This window comes from Dromiciops gliroides, chromosome 1 (assembly GCF_019393635.1).
Source record: "Dromiciops gliroides isolate mDroGli1 chromosome 1, mDroGli1.pri, whole genome shotgun sequence".
In the NCBI taxonomy this organism is placed as follows: domain Eukaryota; kingdom Metazoa; phylum Chordata; class Mammalia; order Microbiotheria; family Microbiotheriidae; genus Dromiciops; species Dromiciops gliroides.
The window spans coordinates 557,784,124-557,803,143 of NC_057861.1; the positions used below are offsets into that span (position 1 = coordinate 557,784,124).

The window sequence follows — 19,020 nt, forward strand, 5'->3', positions numbered from 1 at the left end:
CCATTCCCCTATGGATGGGCATTCCCTTGAATTCCAATTCTTTGCCACCACAAAGAGAGCTGCTACAAATATTTTTGTGCATGTGGATCCTTTCCCCATTTCTATGATCTCTTTGGGATACAGACCTAAAAGTGGTATCACTGGGTCAAAGGGTATGAACAGTGCCATAGCCTTTTTGGCATAGTGCCAAATTGCTCTCCAGAATAGTTGGATCAGTGCACAGCTCCACCAACAATGCATTACTGTTTCAATTTTTCGACAGCTTCTCCAACATTTATTATTTTCATTTTTTTCATATTAGCCCAACTGATAGGTGTGAGTTGTTACCTCAGAGTTGTTTTAATTTGCATTTCTCTGATCAATAGTGATTTCATGCATTTTTTTAATATGCTAATAGATAGTTTTGAATCCTTCATCAGAAAACTGCCTGTTCATATCCTTTGACCATTTCTCAATTGGGGAATGACTTGGATTCTTATAAATTTGATTTAGTTTCCTTTTTGTTTTAGAAATGAAGCCTTTATGAGAAGTATTGACCATAAAAATTATTTCCCAGTTTTCTTCCTCTTTTCTAATTTTGGCTGTATTGCTTCTGTTTGTATAAAAAATTATAATTTAATATAATCAAAGTTTTCCATCTTCCATTTCTTAATATTATGTATATCTTGTTTGGACATAAATTGTTTTTTTCTCGATAGGTCTGAGAGGTAAACTATTCCTTCCTCTCCTTATTTATCTATGGTATCGCCTTTTATGTCTAAATCTTGAACACATTTTGACCTTATTTTTGTATAAGGTGTAAGATGTTGGTCTATGCCTAGTTTCTGCCATACTATCCTCCAGTTTTCCCAGATGTTTTTGTCAAATACTGAATTTGTATCCCCGAAATTGGAGTCTTTGGGTTTCTCAAACAGTAGATTACTATAGTCATTTACTACTGTGTTTCCTATGCCTAACCCATTCCATTGATCCACCACAGTATTTTCTTAGCCAGTACCAAATAGTTTTGATGACTGCCACTTTATAGTATAGCTTCAGATTTGGTATGGCTAACCCATGTTCCTGTGCATTTTTTCCCATTGGTTCCCTTGATCTTCTTGACTTGTTTTTCTAGATGAATTTTGTTATTATTTTTTCTAACTCTATAAAATAAATTTAGATAGTCTAATTGGTATAGCATTGAATAGATAAATTAATTTAGGTAGAATTGTAATTTTTAATATATTAGCTCGGGCCTATCCATGAGCAATTGGTCTTTTCCCAGTTATTTAGATCTTATTTTATTTGTGTGAAAAGTGTTTTATAATTGTTTTCATAGAGTTCCTGGGTTTTTCTTGGCAGGTCAACCCCCAGGTACTTTATATTGTCTTCCATTACGTTAAATGGAATTTCTATTTCTATTTCTTCCTGCTGAGCTTTGTTGGTCATGTATAGAAATGCTTATGATTTATGTGGGTTTATTTTCTATCCTCCAACTTTGCTAAAGATGTTAATTGTTTCAAGTAATGTTTTAGTTGATTATCTAGGATTCTCTAAGTATAGCATCATATGATCTGCCAAGAATGAAAGTTTTGTTTCCACCTTGCCTATTCTAATTTCATTAATTCATTTTTCTTCTCTTACTGTTTTAGTTAAAATTTCTAGTACAATATTAAATAATAGAGTTGATAATGGACATCCCTGTTTTACTCCTGATCTTATTGGGAAGCCCTTCAACTTATCTCCATTACATGTAATGTTTGCTGATGGTTTTAGGTCGATACAGCTTAATATTTTAAGGAAAGCTCAACCTATTCCTATATTGTCTAGTGTTTTTAATAGGAAAGAGTGTTGTATTTTGTCAAACACTTTCTCTGTATTTATTAAGATAATCATATGATTTTGGTTTGTTTTCATATTGATGGGGTTGATTATGTTGCTGGTTTTTCTAATGTTGAACTACCCTTGCATTCCTGGTATAGATCCCACCTGGTCATAGTGTATTATCCTGGTGATCACTTGCTGTAATCTCCTTGCTAATATATATTTTTTTTTTTTAGTGAGGCAATTGGGGTTAAGTGACTTGCCCAGGGTCACACAGCTAGTAAGTGTTAAGTGTCTGAGGCCGGATCCGAAGTCAGGTACTCCTGACTCCAGGGCCGGTGCTCTATCCACTGCGCCACCTAGCTGCCCCGCTAATATTTTATTTAAGATTTCATTAGGGAAATTGGGCTGTAATTTTCTTTTTCTGTTTTGGCTCTGCCTTTTTTAGGAATCAACACCATATTTGTGTCATAAAAGGAATTTGGTAGAGTTTGCATAGTATTGCAATTAATTTTTCTTTAAATGTTTGGTAAAATTCACTTGTAACCCCATCTGGCCCTGGAGATTTTTTCTTAAGGAGTTCATTGATGACTTGTTTAATTTCTTTTAGTAAAATGGGCCTATTTAAGGATTTTATTTCCTCTTCAGTTAACCTGAGCAATTTATATTTTTGTAAGTATTAATCCATTTCATTTAGACTGTCAAAATTAATTGGCATACAGTTGGGCAAAAAGCTGCTAATTATTGCTTTAATTTGCACTTCATTGGTGGTGAAATCCCCTTTTATTTTTGATACTGGTAATTTGGTTTTCTTCTGTCTTTTTTTAAACAAATGAACCAACTTTTTCTCTATTTTATTTTTTTTTCATAAAACCGGCTCAGTTTTATTGATCAATTCAATGGTTTCCTTGTTTTCAATTGTATTAATTTCTCCTATGATTTTCAGAATTTCTAATTTAATATTTGTTGGAGATTTTTAATTTGTTCTTTTTCTGATGTTTTTAGTTGTTGCATGCCCAATTCATTGATCTCCTCTTTCTCTTTTTATTCATGTAAGAATTTAGAGATATAAAATTTCTCTTAAGCACTGCTTTGGCTGCATCCCAAAGTTTTGGTATGCTGCCTCATTATTGTCATTTTCTTGCATGAAGTTAATGATTGTTTCTATAACTTGTTTGACTGACTCATTCTTTAGGATTCTTTAGTTTCCAATTAATTTTCAGTCTACCTTTCCATGTTTCTTTATTACACATAATTTTTATTTCATCATGATCTGAGAAGGATGCATTTACTATTTCTGTCTTTCTACATTTGACCATGAGGTTTATCTACCCTAACACATGGTCAATTTTTGAGTATGTGTCATGTGCCACTGAGAAAAAGGTATATTCCTTTCTATCCCCATTCAGTTTTCCTTAGTTATCTATCATATCTAACTTTTCTAATACTCTATTCACCTCTTTAACTTCTTTCTTATTTATGTTGTGGCTAGATTTATCTAATTCTGAGAGGGAAAGGTTAAGATCCCACACTACTATAGTTTTGCTATTTCCTCTTGTAACTCATTTAAATTCTCCTGTAAGAATTTGATGCTATACCACTTGGTGCATATGTGTTCAGTATTGATATTACTTCATTATCTATCATACCTTTTAGTAAGATGTAGTTTCCTTTCTTGTCTCTTTTAATTAGATCTATTTTTGCTTTTGCTTTGTCTGAGATAAGAATTGCTACCCCTGCTTTTTTTGACATCAGCTGAAGCATAAAATAATTTGCTCCAATCTTTTACCTTTATTCTTTTTGTAACTCTTTGCTTCAAATATGATTCTTGTAAAGAGCATATAGTAGGATTCTGATTTTTAATCAACTCTGCTATTCAATTCTGTTTTATGGGAGGGTTCATCTCATTCACATTCACAGTTAAGATCATTAATGGTTTATTTCCCTCCATCCTCTTTTCACCTTTGTACTATTTTTCCCTTCTTTCAACCTATTCCTCTTGACCAGTGTTTTGCTTCTGACCAGTGCTTCTCTCAATCTTCCCTCCCTTTTATCAGATGCCCTTCTTTTTATTGCCCCCTTCCCCCTCCTTCTGCCCTTCTTTTTATCTATACCACCCTTTTCCCCTTCCACTTTTGTTTCTTTAAAGTGTAAGCTAAATTCCTTTATACAAATGGGAGTGTATTTTATTCCCTACCTGAACAAAATCTAATGAAAGTAAGGTTGAAACAATGCTCACCCCTCCCTTATTTCCCTCTATTTTAATGAGTTATTTTTGCGCCTCTTCATATGATGTAATTAACCCCCTTTCACCTCCCCCTTCCTCTTCTCCCCTAGTCTCCTTTTATTCTGCCCCTAGAGTTTCTTTATATCATCACATCAAAGTCAATTTAATAACAATACTTTAATAGAGATACAGATCCTGAGTTAAAAGTATTATCCTCCCTCATAGGGAAGCAAGCAGTTTAATATCATTGAACAACATCCATCACCCTCCCCCTTGTTTACTTCTTTATATTTTTCTTGAGTCTTGTATTTGGAGATCAAATCTTCTGTTCAGTTCTGGTCTTTTTCTCAGGAAGCCTTGAAAGTCCCATATTTCATTGACTGTCCATCTTTTCCTCTGAAAGAGAATGCTCAGTTTTGCTTAATAGTTGATTATTGATTGTAATCCAAGCTCCTTTGCCTTCCTGAATATCATATTCCAAGCCCTGTGATCCTTTAATATTGAAGCTGCCAGATCCTGTGCAATCCTGACTGTAACTCCATGATATTTAAATTGCTTCTTTCGGGCTGCTTAGAGTATTTTCTCCTTCACCTGATAATTCTGGAGTTTGTCTACAATATTCCTTGAAGTTTTCCTTTTGGGGTCTCTTTCAGGAGGTAGATTCTTTCAATGATGATTTTATCCTCCTTGATAATTTCCCAGAATGTAGTGTCTAGACTCCTTTCTTGATCATGGTTTTCAGGTAGTCCAATAATTCTGATTATCTTTCCTGGATCTATTTTCCAGGTCAGTTGTTTTTCCAATGAGGTATTTCACATTTTCTTCTATTGTTTCAGTCTTTTGATTCTGCTGGACAGATTCTTGGCTTCTCATGCAGTTATTACCCTCCATCTGCCCAATTTAAATTTTTAAGACATTATTTTCCTCTTTTCTCCCATTTGGCAATTTTTTTTCCTCTCAGTTGGCCAATTGTATTTTTTAAGAACTTGTTTTCCTCAGTCAATTTTTGTACTTCTTTTTGCAGTGTAACTCTCATTTTTTTCCATTTTTTTCTGCCACCTCTGTCACTTGGTTTTTGTTTTTTGGAAACATGAAATTTTATTTAAATAACATTGTCTTAATTTCTTTAATAGAAACCCCACCCCCCAAAAAATCTGCTGGAAACGACAAAGTTTTATATACTATATAAACAAGATTTGTCAGATTTGAAAATGAAAATTAAAGTAATTTATACTTTGCTTTTTGCCCTCCAAGGACATTTAGACAAATCCAGATGATTCTACCTGTTATTAGTTTTTGTCACTTTTATAATATACTGGGGGAAAACTTTGCAATTTTACTTAATAGTACAGACAGTTTAATTTGTCAAGTATTTTCCATCAACTCCATTATTAGTGACAGCTAAAAAGTGATTCCATCAAAAGAAGTGAATTATGTTAGATTGTAGTGCAATAAACCACATGTGGATTGCTTACTATAGTTCACCAGCTTAAAGAAAGTAAATATTCTCTAAAATCTATATATCCCTCTTCTCTGCTTATCACAAGCATGGACATCAGGGGATTTTGACTGGATTCCTGTGCAGGTGGTCCTGGCTTGTCACCTGCTAGTTCTGTGCCACTGCCACCACTGGCCCCACCACTGCCACTGCCACCAACACCACCACCACCAGCATTTGGTGGGCTGACCACCTGACCTCATACTGCATCAAAGAATTTGACAGCATCCTGATGTCCATGAAAGCAGAGTAGGGCATGTGCCATTGAGCAATAAGGTATGAACATTCCTGGAGTTACTTTATCACTATTTTCATCACCATACACAAGGATTACACTTCCAGGATGGTTTCCATGTCCTACTGAGGTTTTATTTGTTTCTGTTGGTGGGATGGAGATAATGACAACATTTCCTGTCCCCACCCATAAATGACTACAAGATAGCATAAGAGCTGTGATACTCACAAAAGAGAAACCAAATTTTCTAGTACCTAACATTTTGCTTACATAAGGTTCAATGTCCACATCCTGTAGATGCTGATATGTATGTGCATGATAGAGCCGGAGGGTAGAATCTAAAGAATTGAGACTCACACCCCATCACCAACCCATGACAGCTGTCTCACTTGGCTCTCTTTCCTTGGGTGGGCATCAAATTATTTCTTTATTTTCATGACCTTTGGTTGAACCACATAGATTTTATTCCTATAGCCAAACCAGACTTTATCATATACCACAGTCATGTGTTTGATTGAATGGTGAGGCCATCCTAAGTCCAAAAGGTGATAGTTTGACAAAACCCACTGAACATCAACTCTCTATGAAAAATTGCTAGTGTTTCATCAGCCAGTGCAACCAATAGAATTTTTTTCACATGTACAATACTGAGAATTGAATCTTTAAGTTGAATAGAATGGAGATATTTCCGCCACTGAGCCCCTGATGAATGCACATATAAACATCCGTTCTGTGCTCCAAGCCACATGGTTGGTAAAGGGCTACTCATTTTCTGAGGTTCCTCTCACACCAGGTCTTGTTCACTTGGCAACACTGTTATTTGTTCTTTATATACATCTGATTCATTACTTGAATGGTATACAGGAGATCCCTCTTCAGTATTTTGCACCCCCAAGGGATCCATGAAGACATGTTCTATGTAGACTCCAGGTTGGGTGAGATCCACAATATCTTCCCCTGATCCTGCATTTCCTTCTGTTGTCTCAGTTGCTTCTTCTTCTGCTGTTGGAATGGTTTCATCTGCCTTGCTATTTTCTGTTTCTGTTTCTGGTGGTTTTTCTATTACTGGGGAAGAACCGTTGGTATTGGGTGAAGAAGCTGGGCCTAGAACACCTTCTGCAGTACAACCAACCACAGTGATGCCTCCCAACAAAGTGTCTGTTTCAGTTGAACTGTTGCTGGTCATGCTACCACATAAATAGGCTTTGTCCACTTGATTAGATTCTGTTGTCTCTTCTCCTACAGGAGAGTCTGTTTCTCATGCCCCTGGGACACTTCCAATACAAAAAACATGGGAATTGCAAATGGTAAAACTGTCAAGGATGTTATCAGGTTGATTAGCATTGACAACAAGAACTTTGGAGGCTAAGTGAGTGCTGGTGCAGATCCGGAGGAGACTGAATAATTCTTCCTGATGTTTTAATTCCTTCTGCTGCTCCTTGAGCTCCTGATCTAAGCAGTCCACACTGCTCTGAGAGGCACTGCATTGCTTGTTGTCTTCTGCAGCCAGAGTTGTCCCATCATTATAAAACACACTGGCCCCAACCACAGAGCCACAATCTCTTGTCTTCCCACCACATAAATTGACACCAACAGCACACCACAGCTTCATTGATGCATCTTTTTAATCTAAAGGTCTAAGATAGACAGGTACAGGCAAAGTTTTCATCTTATTTTCACCCTGACCATTTGCTACCTATTTGTACTCTGGGGGCAAACTCCAGCCAAAAGCTTGCACTCTGTCATATTTCTTCTGAACATGTGCCTTCACCTGACGGTACTCTTCTCTCTTCTGTTCTCTTCGGGAAGCTAAACTGGCTTCAGTTTCTTCACTAAGGAGGTCAAAAGCTTTCTCTTTATCCCCAGGTAGTTGAGATAAAGTGCTGCTTCTTTTCTTGACAGACGGGGCTAACATGGGAAGTTGGTGCATTATATTTTAGATTAACTGGGGGTTCAGGCTTCTTGTAGGTCTTACTTGAAGAACTAAAGAATTGGCTGAAAAATTGCCAAATGCTTGACCTTATTTTTCCTGCATGGCTGGATTTTCTCTTGCTGCCCTTATCATCTCTGTCCATTGCATGACTTCTTGAAGTTCCAACAACCTCTCTTTATATTGGTTTCTTTCCATGAGAACATATGCCATTTCTACTTGAATAAACTGTTTCCTCTGAGCTGTGGGTATGTCACTATCATCATCTTTTGCTTTCTGCCTTGCTTCTTCAGCTTCTGCTTGAGCTTTTCTAATCTCTTCTTCCAATTCTTTGTTTTTCTTTTCCAGTTTCATTTTGGCTTTCTTCACAGACTCTAGTTCTCCTTGTAGCACATCCTTCTCACAGGTCAACTCATCCACTTTTGCTATCAGATCATTCTTCACTACATTCAAAACATTTTTGTTTTCTAAGAGTTGTGTGTTTTCCAGAATAAGATTCTCAACTTCAAGACCTATTCCCAGTAAATGTTCCTTCATCTACATCTCCAATCAAGCCAGGGCCAGCTGAAGATAAATCTTCAAAGAAAGACTCTGTATTTCTGTCAAGAGCTTTGTTCTCTATATCTTTGGTAGGAATACTTGAGCATGTATATCCACTGAGCTCTTTATCCACATCCAGCTCAGGAGTGGATTCAATGATTGCTTGCACTTCTGATTTATCTTCATTTTCATTAGAGCCAATTGACACACTCCTAGTATCTTGAGCTACCTATGCTTCAATATGCTTGCCTATCTCTGATTTATGTGTAGCCTTCAAATATCCTTCATTGTCTTCTTTCAAAGGAGTATCAGGAGGAATTGCTGCAACATCTGAAGCAGCTGTTGATGCTGGAGTAGTAGCCTTTCATCCTCCTTGGCTAATATCAGAAAGTTCATCCTTAAGGCTGGTATGAGAACAAGGTTGGCTTAATTCTTGAAATTTCCAATTTTCTGATCCTGGTGTATCAACTCCTTTCTGAGTATCAGGGGTAAGCAGTCCATCTCCTGCAAGCAGTGGTAAGATTCCTAATGATATAGGGCATTGCTCTTTTCTAATTCTACTATGAGTTGTGGATTCTAGTTGATCACTCCCTGATAGCTGATGAAGTTTGGTTTTTTCTAAGTGTTCCATATAATTATGGATTATCTCTGTGTGCCTTTCATGTAGTGCATTGTATTCTTTCTTCAACTCTGATTCTCACTCTTCGAGTCTGCTAATCTGGTAAGCATAGTTTTTTTCTTTGAGTTCAAGTTGTCTTGTTTGAGACTCTAAGGATTCCACTTAAGTTTGTAAGTCCTTCTTTTTCCTGTTCTTGGGAATCTTCGATTTCAGTAAATTTCTTCTTGACGTGCTTGTGCAGCGCTTTCTCACGCTCATAATGGGTGATGAGCTGCTAGTTGTTTTCCTGCAGCAGCTCGAGCTCCACCTGGTGCTCCTGGTGCTCCTGGTCCTGAGTGAACACCGAGTCCAGGTTCTCAAGCAAGGTCACCACCAGCGGCATCAGCTCCTTCACCACCTCCTCGTCATAGCACTTGATCAGGCAATGGAGCCAGCAGTAGATGGAGCCCGCCAGGCCAGACACCCTCTCTGACATCACGGCCCCAGAGCTGCCGGGCTTCTCTTGGTACACCATGCCATCTTCTAGCTCCATGGTGCCAGCATGGCCCAGCCCAGCTCTGGGGAGACTGCATGGGCCCGACAGGCGAGGGGACAGGGCTCTCATTTGGTTTTTAAAAGGCTTATTAGCTCTTCAAAGAAGGCTTTTTGGTCTTGAGACAAGATCATCTTCCCACTTGAGTCTTCACTTGTAGGCATTTTGATAAACTCATCTGAGTTTGAGTTTTGGTCTTCCCTTTCACCATAGAAGCTGTCAATGGTAAGGGTCCTTTTTTGTTTCTTGCTCATGTTGTATCCTATTTTTAAGCTTGTAAAGTTGAGGTCTGCTCCTGGGGCACTGGGTTCACTGTTGCAAGCTTCTTACAACTCTCAGCTGCCTCACTCTTAGCCGTGTCAAGTTGCAGCCCTGCTGAGTTGCCCACTGAATAGAACTGTGCTGAGCCAAGCTACCCACTGAGCTGAGCTCTGCTCAGCAGAACTGCCAGCTGAGCAAAGCAGTGTTGAGCCACCCTTTCCTTTCACCCAGATGAGACAGACCTTTCCTGAAGTCCTCTAAATTATCTTAAGTAGGAGGATTTTGTCTCTATTTTTGTAGGTTCTGCAGTTCCAGAATATGTTTAGAGGATTATTTAATGTTGTTTTTGAGGGAAACACAGGAAAGCTCAGGCAGCTTCCTGGCTTCTCTCCACCATCTTGGCTCTGCACCCCAAACTCCTACAATCACTTTCAAAAAACAGAAGTGTAAATGAATATAAATAGCAAGTAAAAATATAATGTAATTATTTACCTCATCTCTAGATTCTTTTCTTAAGACACTGTGCTATGGTGTTACCTAAACATGTAAAGCAAAGAGAGGGATAATGCAGATATTCCTTTCTTTTTCTTTTTTCCTTTTTCATCACCTATACAGAAAGTCACTTTCTTCCTTGTCTCAGTCAGAAGATAAACTTATTGCATTCTTAGCATCAGTGGGAGTTCTAAAAACTCTACAATAAATTTAGTCTTCTCATATATCGAGTCTGTAATCTCAATAGGATCTAGTATCTTTTGTTATGAAGTTATAGAGAGGCTTCTTACTGATGTCCATCAATAACCATCCAGATCAGAAGAGATCATTTCACTTGTCAAGTCACCAAAGTAATTAGCTATCCTGTCCTGTTTTGTTTTGTTGCATGGGTCTAGAAATATTAGAGCTATAGCTTAAATTAATGAATCTATAAGCCTAGTTTAGTTCCAGTCTTATCATTTCAGCATGATTCCACAGGCACAGTTTATTTTCAGCCCTATCATTCCAGCAATATAGTCTATTTTATGAAGACCAGTCAATGCAAACAAAGAATGTTGGCCTTTGTGGTTTATTTAAGATCTTGAGAAGAATTCTCAAGCACCCATGGGCTTGTCACTGTGGTATTTCTAACTGAGAACCAGGCATTATCTTTCCATCCAATCATCCCAACCTCCATATCTGCAGTGCTCTTCAACTACCTCCATCCCCATCTGCCGTAACTCTTCCTAAGGTTTGATGTTTCAATGACATGAAGCACTTACAAGTCAATTAACAGTTAACAAAAGGTGGTTTACTTTGCACTGTTACAACAGGGGTGGGTAATAAGAATTCAGTAGCATTTAACTTTTCTGGATGATGCCTCTGGATAAAACACCATGGAAATGTATCTGCTCATTAGGGCAGAGTATTGAGATGGATATAGTAACTTTAAAAATCAGAAATCTGCCTATTTTGAGGGACTCCAAATTCATATGGCTGGGACTTTAATATCCACAGGTGCACAGAGAAAAAAATTAAGAAAACAGGGCCCAATGACTTTCTGGGAATACTCTGTCATCTTTTAGAAAACTAATCACTTTCATAGGAGGTAAGAACAAAGCTTGGGAATAAAGCACACTGTGGGGAGAAACTGGTAGGTATCAGTCCTAATAAAAGATTTAACCTGGGGAAAGTTGATACAGAGAGAAAACATTTCATATCAGAAAATGTTGGGCATCCATGTACAATATCCAGTTTTAGGAGAAAAGACATCTAAGATCCTTAGAGTACCTGGTACCACCATTGATGGGAAAACCTAGGTTGAAAGTTGATAATGAATGGAAAATATGAAATAAAATGAGCATTTGGAGGGAAGAGGATAAAACTGAATTGAATAAATTGGGTGACATGACAATTTACAAAACAATGCACTGATAAAAAGTGATCAGTGAACAAAATAAAACTCTGATATCAGGAAATACTTTGACAAATGGAAAGAACTGGGGAAAGAGCTTGTATGGCTATGCTTATATCAAAATTTATTAAGTAAAACTAATCATAGGAGAAAACAACTAATTTAAAAGGTAAGAAATAACAACAATAACAACAATCACATCCTCCTCATTATCAGAAGCAGCAGCAGCATGATTATGTGGTTAGCTGATACAGGTGATGGAGTGCTGGTTCTAGAATCATAAACACCTAAGTTAAAATTCAACTTCAGATACTAGCTCTGTGATTCTGGACAAATAACTCAATGTCTTCTGCCTACATTTCTTCACCTATAAAATAGATATAATAATAGTACTCACTTTACACAGTTATTTGTTAAGGTCAAATGAGGTAATTGTGAAAAGCTTACCCCAATTCTTGGTACATAGAAATACTATATAAATTTTACCTATGACGATGAAGATTAAAATAATAAAATAATAATCAATATTAATTTTAATAAACTGTTGCCTTTTCCAGTATTTTTGGAAGGAATTTCTACCAAAAATGGTATTTAGTATATTCTCTCCTTCATAGGAATTTTTCAAATGAATCACTCAATACCCTCAAAATTGTCACCTATAGTGCAAACCTCCTTGGTTCATATTTGATCTAAGAGTGGTGGTGGCCAGCAGTATCACTGCTGCAGGACCTTATTTTCTAACTGTCTTCAATTCAACCCTTCTGGTCTCTACTTTCCTCTTAGAGATAATCTTTCTTTTAACCCAGTGATATCCTCCTAGTTGAGGGTAAGATTCATTTGCCCTAATTCATAAAAAAATAAGCAGGTTATTTTGGACACTGAGAAGTTCTAAGAAACCCTATCAACTAATCTTCTTCTTCTCCTTCTCCTTCTTCTTCTCCTTCTTCTTCTCCTTCTTCTCCTTCTTCTTCTTCTTCTTCTTCTTCTTCTTCTTCTTCTTCTTCTTTTTCTTTTTCTTCATCATCATCAGATTCTCCTCCTCCTCCTCTTCCTCTTCTCCTCCTTTCTCTTTCTCCTTCTTATTATCCTTCTCCTTCTCTTTCTCCTTATTTTCCTCCTCCTCCTCCTTGTCCTCGTCCTTGTCCTTATCCTTCTCTTTGTCCTTCCCCTTCTTCTACCTCTCCCTCTTCTTCTCCTGCAGCAGCAGCAACTACCACTAATATTTATATAGTGCTTTAAGGTCTTCAAATCTCTTCATATGTATTTATTATTTAATTTTGCTCTCAAAACAACCCTGTGAGTTAGGTACTACTTTCATATTTTATATATGACACAATTAGGGTTAAAATTGATTAAATAACTTGTTAATGTATCACAAAAATAGTAAAGCTATTTGAGTTAGGATTTGAACTCAGTTCTTCCTAACTCAAAATCCACTGTGCTACTTCATTTCTATTTCTTCGCCTTTTCTCAATTTCCTGACTTATCTATTTGCTTCCTCTTTTATGCTATTAGACAACAACAAGACAAGGGCTTAAAAGACTAATTACCATAATTTTCCCTTATGTGAATTTACTGCAATGACATATTATTGCCTAATTATGTTATTTTTTTGCAAAATTTATTTTATGTTTTCTAGTTACATGTAAAAGTAGATTTCAACATTCATTTTCATAATATTTAGAGTTCTAAATTTTTCTCCCTCCCTCCCTTTTCTCCCCTGTCCACAAGACATCAACCAACCTGATGTAGGTTATATATGTACAATCCACAAATGCTCTTTTTATCAGTTCTTTCTATGGGGGTGGATAGTATGCTTCATCATTAGTCCCTTGGGATTGTCTTGAATCATTGTATTACTGAGAGTAGTTAAGTCATTCACAATTGCTCATCAAACAATATGGCTGTCACTAATGTGCAATGTCCTCCCAGTTCTACTCACTTCACTAGTTCATTGAGTCTTTCCAGGTTTTTCTAGGATCGTGCTGTTTGTCATTTCCTATAGCACAATACCCTTCCACTACAATCATATACCATAGCTTCTTCAGTCATTTCTCAATTGATGGACATTCCCTTGATTCCCAATTCTTAGCCACCACAAAGAATTGCTATAAATACTTTTGTACAATTTTCTCCCTTTTCTCTTTTTCATGATTACTATTGTAAATTGTTTCCCTCCATCCTATTCCCTTTCCCATGATATTTACTCTATTATCTATCTTCTTTCACCCTATTCCTCTTCAAAAGGGATTTGCTTCTGTCTGTCCCCTCCCCCAATCTGTCCTTCCTTCTTTTGCCCCTCTCTCTTTATCTCCTTCCCCTCCAATTTTGCTGCAGGGTTAGATAGATCACTCCACCCAAATGAGTGTGTATGTTATTCCCTCCTCCTTGAGCCAATTCTGATGAGATCTGTCATGCTGACACAAATCCAGTCCCAGGAAGGCCTCTACAGAGAAAGAGAGCCCCCCCCCCCAAGCCTCTGAATTGGCTAGAGCACCAATGTCATCTGGAACTAAGCTCACAGTCTGGTGAGAGGGCTGAGCCCTTGGCAGGGGGGAGGTTACAGGAGTCTATGCTGGGGCTGAGGCAGAACTTGGGTTTTTCACCCCTGCCTCATTACTTTAAGAGATATTTTTTGGATATAGCTGCTGAAAAGTACTTTAACAGCCAACCAGGAGGTTATAATATATGTTTTCATAGAGTTTGACTGTTTGTAGTAAAATGATTGAATTGATTAATGTTTTCCCACTGGGATTTAATCTATTACTAAATTAATTTTTGAAAGTGTACTTGGCCCAATTTTCAATTCTCTGTTTGCTGCTGAAGGAAATGTACTTATGGCAAAATTCATAGTTTCCAAAGGTCCTCTACTACATTTTCCTAAGCCTCCATAGAGATAAAATAAAATCAGAAAATACGTTTTGTAATGAGTTTTTTGTCAAGTTAAAAAAAAGCAATAATAACAACAAAACACACTTTTATCATAATTCAAATTTACCCAAGAAACAAATTCACAAAGAGAGCATCAGTTTACATCACAGAATCACTGGAACTCAGCCTTAGAAGGGACCTAAAAGGAACGTTAATCTTATAATCACTTATTTCATCTTCAAATTTTAAAAAAATGACATCATCATTAAAATTACTAATATTAAATAACACATGATTAAATGGTTATCCTAGAGACATCACAATAGAGATGTTCTTCAGACTTGACTCTGAACCATTAACAACTATCATTCCAATTCAATTGTTTTAGCCCTTTATGAGTCTGCCTAACTGGCACAAAACTCTATTTTGTGCCAAAATAAAATATGGCTGAAACTGCATTGTGAAATAAAGTTGTACTATGTTTTGTTTATTTGGTTTGATGGAAACACCAAAGTTAATTTATGCAGAGTAATTCCCAGTGTGCAAAGTTCATCAACCAACATAATTTAACACCTCATGCCTTAAGAACCATCTTAAAGAATTCTTTGGGGGTGGCAAAGAAAAGGCAGGAACTCACCTTATCTCTGCAGAATTCCCCTCCAAATAACTTAAAATGATACTTCAAAATGAAACCTGCAGTGGTAGAACACACAAAAAGAGAGATCAAACAAGTTCCCAGCTGAAGAAAGTTGTTAGGAAAAATCTGTCACACCAGGGTGAGAGTGGAGAGAAGTACAGTGCAAGCTGAGGCAGTGAAGGCCACACCATAAGGAAGTCAGCAGCAGACCTTGGGGGCAACTGAATCAGCAGCAATAGCAGACTTCCAGAACTCTAAGCCCACAGACAGTGAGAAGGTCACACAACTGGTCAGAAGAAAGTTATATAAGTCTCTTTTATGGCCTTGGGTATAGGAATATATTGAATTGCCCATAAGCAGATATGGGTCATAAACTTGGATCAGAGTTGCAAGGTGAGAAGAAGAATTAGCAAACCAGAAGTTGAAATTACATGAAAGTGGGCAACCTGCTTATAGGTGCAGGGCAGAAAAGAGTGCTTGTGGTCACTCACAGTCCAAAGCATGGGCCAGGAGAGTAGTAAAGCCATCTCTCCTTAGATTAAATCACCATGGAAGAACTAAAAAAGTACATATCCCTGTAATTATCTCTGAAAAAAAGCACAAGAAAAACCTGAAGCTTGGGACCATCTCCCTCCATCAAGGAGACAGAGTTCCATTTTAGCATAGAGGTGTGATTTAGAGAGAGATAAAAGTCAAGAAATAGGAGTGAAAACAAAAAATTAAAATTATTATGCTGATAAAGAACTCAGAAGAAGACAATAATGGCAAAAGAGAAATATGAAAAGACTACAAAAATATGAATTGGTCTCAGGCCTCAAGGAATTCCTTGGAAGAACTCAAAAAAAAAATATATATATATATGTATTGTTGGTGGGGCAATATCTTGCCCAGAGTCATACATCTAATAAATGCCAAGTTTCTGAGGCCAGATTCAAAAAGATTTCCAAAAACAAAAGGGAAATAGAGGAAATAATGGGTTAAATAAATGAAAGTGATGCAAAAACTAATGAAAAGGGAGTTAAGAGAATGATAAAAGAAGCACAAAAAGTACTGAAGAAAATAGCACCTTAAAAAAGTATAGGCTGGAGCAGCTAAGTACCACAGTGAATAAAGCACCGGCCTTGGATTCAGAAGGACATGAGTGCAAATTCAGCCTCCAAAACTTGACACTTACTAGGTGTGTGACCTTGGGCAAGTCATTTAACCCTCATTGCACGACCCCCTCTGCCAAATAGTGCAAATGGTAAAACAAGCACAAAAGTTCACTAAAGAGTACTCCTAATAAAGCAGAATTGGACACATGAAAAAGATATACCAAAATTCACTGAAGAGAACTCCTTGAAAAGCACAATAAGCCACTTAGAAAAAAATATGGACAAAAAAATCATTGAAGAAAAGAACTCCTTAAAATTTAGAATTGAACACATGGAAGCCAATGATTTTTTGAAACATTAAGAAACAAACAAAATCAAAAGAATGAAAAAAAAATAACTATAGTTATATAAGAAATGATGGACAAGATACTATGAAAAAAAACACTAAAAGATTTACATGAACTGATTCAAAATGAAATGATTAGAACCAAGAGGACATTGTAAACAGTAACAATAATACTATAGGATGATCAACTATGAATGACATATATTCTCATCAATACAATTATCCAAGACAATTCCAGAGCACTTATGATGAAAAGTGCTATCCATCTGCAAAGAAAGACCTAATGGAGTCTGAATACAGATCAAAGTATACTTAAAAAAAACAAAACACCTCTCTTATCAAGGGGAATGAGAGACTTAATGCAGTTACTTTGGGACTCTTATTAAAGTAGAAGGTGAAGTAATTTTCTAGGAATATGTAAAGAACAGAGTTAGAGATTTCAGGAAAGAAAAAACTTGGACAGTTATTTTAGGGAATGCGACAATGATATTTGTTATTTACTGAATTTCCCTTCAAGTATCCTAAGTCCACTTTCTTTTTCAGAATGTTTCAATCTAGAAGATTATTTTAAATACCAGGAAGTAAGATACATATTTAAATAGAGTGTATGAGTGGCAGAATATAAAAACTTGGAAGTATATGTAGGAGATGGAAAATGAGAAGAGACAGAAAGATCATTTTATATGGAACTAAGGGATAAAAGATGAAAACAAGAATTGATAAGAACAGAAGTAAGGAGAAAATGCCACAGAACCTTTGTAACTAGGAAGAAATAGCTGAAAGATCACACTAGTATATAATCAGAACTGGAAAGGATCATAGTAGTGTTGTTTGCCCTTCATTCTTTTTGTTTTGTTTTGTTTTGCGAGGCAATGGGGGTTAAGTGACTTGCCCAGGGTCACACAGCTAGTGTCAAGTGTCTGAGGCTGGATTTGAACTCAGGTCCTCCTGAATCCAGGGCTGGTGCTTTATCCACTGTACCACCTAGCTGCCCCCATTTGTTCTTCATTCTTTTTTTTTTTTTTTGCAGGGCAATGAGGGTGAAGTAACTTGCTCAGGGTCACACAGCTATTAATTGTCCTTCATTCTTGAAGAGGATCATGGAAAGTGAGTGATTTCATGACTTGCACTGAATTGGACTTTTAAGTATGGGAGGACTGTGCAAGGTTACTGACCTCACTCTCTTCCAGAGCCATCTGGGTTCAGTTTGCAAGACATACATCAGGACAACTGAAGATGTCCCAAGATTTTTTTTTTTTTTTTGGTGAGGCAATTGGGACTAAATGACTTGCCCAGGGTCACATGGCTAGTAAGTGTCAAAGGTCTGAGGCTGGATTTGAACTCAGGTCCTCCTGAATCCAGGGCCAGTGCTCTATCTACTGCGCCACCTAGCTGCTCCTGTCCCTGGATTTCTAAGGCAATTGTGATTAAGTAACTTGCCCAGGGTCACCCAGTTAGTGAATGTCTGAGGTGAGATTTGAACTCTGGTCCTCCCAACTTCAGGGTAAGTTATATTTAGGTCTGAATATTTCTATGCTTATATTGTTAAGGTAGTTATTCTTTTAAAGGCATACTTTTATATAATTTAATTCAAAAATTATATCATTTATAGCAGTGAATCATGAGATCACAATCTTGGTTCAAGTCCAGCACTAGTCAGGTAGTGTCCCTCTCATCTATGACCTAGTTTGACCTAGAACTCCGGTTCAAAATTTCAAAAATTGGGGTAGCTAGGTGGCACAGTGGATAGACCGCCAGCCCTGGAGTCAGGAGTACCTGAGTTCAAATTCGGCCTCAGACACTTAACACTTACTAGCTGTGTGACCCTGGGCAAGTCACTTAACCCCTATTCCCTCACTAAAAAAAAATAAATTTCAAAAATTAATCTTGTTGGTCAGAAATGTATTCAGAAGAACATATTTGGAAAACTCCCAATCCAGTCTCACTACTGATAAAAAAAATTCAGGTGTCATTTTTTTTCTATAGCAAAATTGAAATAACATTTATGGAAATTTATATTTTCTGATGTGCACAGAACAAATAATGTTCAAATTTTGATGAAGTTAAATAAGATTTTAAAATTCCATCTTCATAGTATACTACAATTGTTTGAAAATTTGCAATATCTCATAAATACTTGCAATGCAGTGTCTTGGTGTGAAAAGTCTTATATTCTAAGACTTTAAGAGTATTCACCAATTATAATATCATAAGATATGCTCAGTTACATTCATAGTGTGAATGATAAATCATTATCATTCACATTTTATTTCAGTGCCTTCATGAAACTCAATAGTCTATTAAAAAGTATTGTGACAAATGTTTTTTGTAAGTATTCTTTATCCAGAACACGCTGGTTTCCTACTCTTTGAACTTGATTTCAAACTAACTAGACAAGCAAAGGTCACTCATCCTATCTGACTTTGGCTGCACAATTGTGACAAATATACAGTCTCAGCGATGACTGCAACTATAGTCATTAAAGAAGTATGCAATAATTAAGTATTTGGCAAGATCAGTCAAATGTTCCCCCCAAAGATAT

The 19,020-nt window shown here is 36.8% G+C and overlaps 1 pseudogene; it reads right to left on the reverse strand.

Annotated features, from left to right (window-relative positions):
- Positions 1 to 5,511: 5,511 nt before the first annotated feature.
- On the reverse strand, positions 5,512 to 9,384 carry LOC122751665 (annotated as a pseudogene).
- Between the last annotated feature and the right edge of the window lie 9,636 nt (positions 9,385 to 19,020).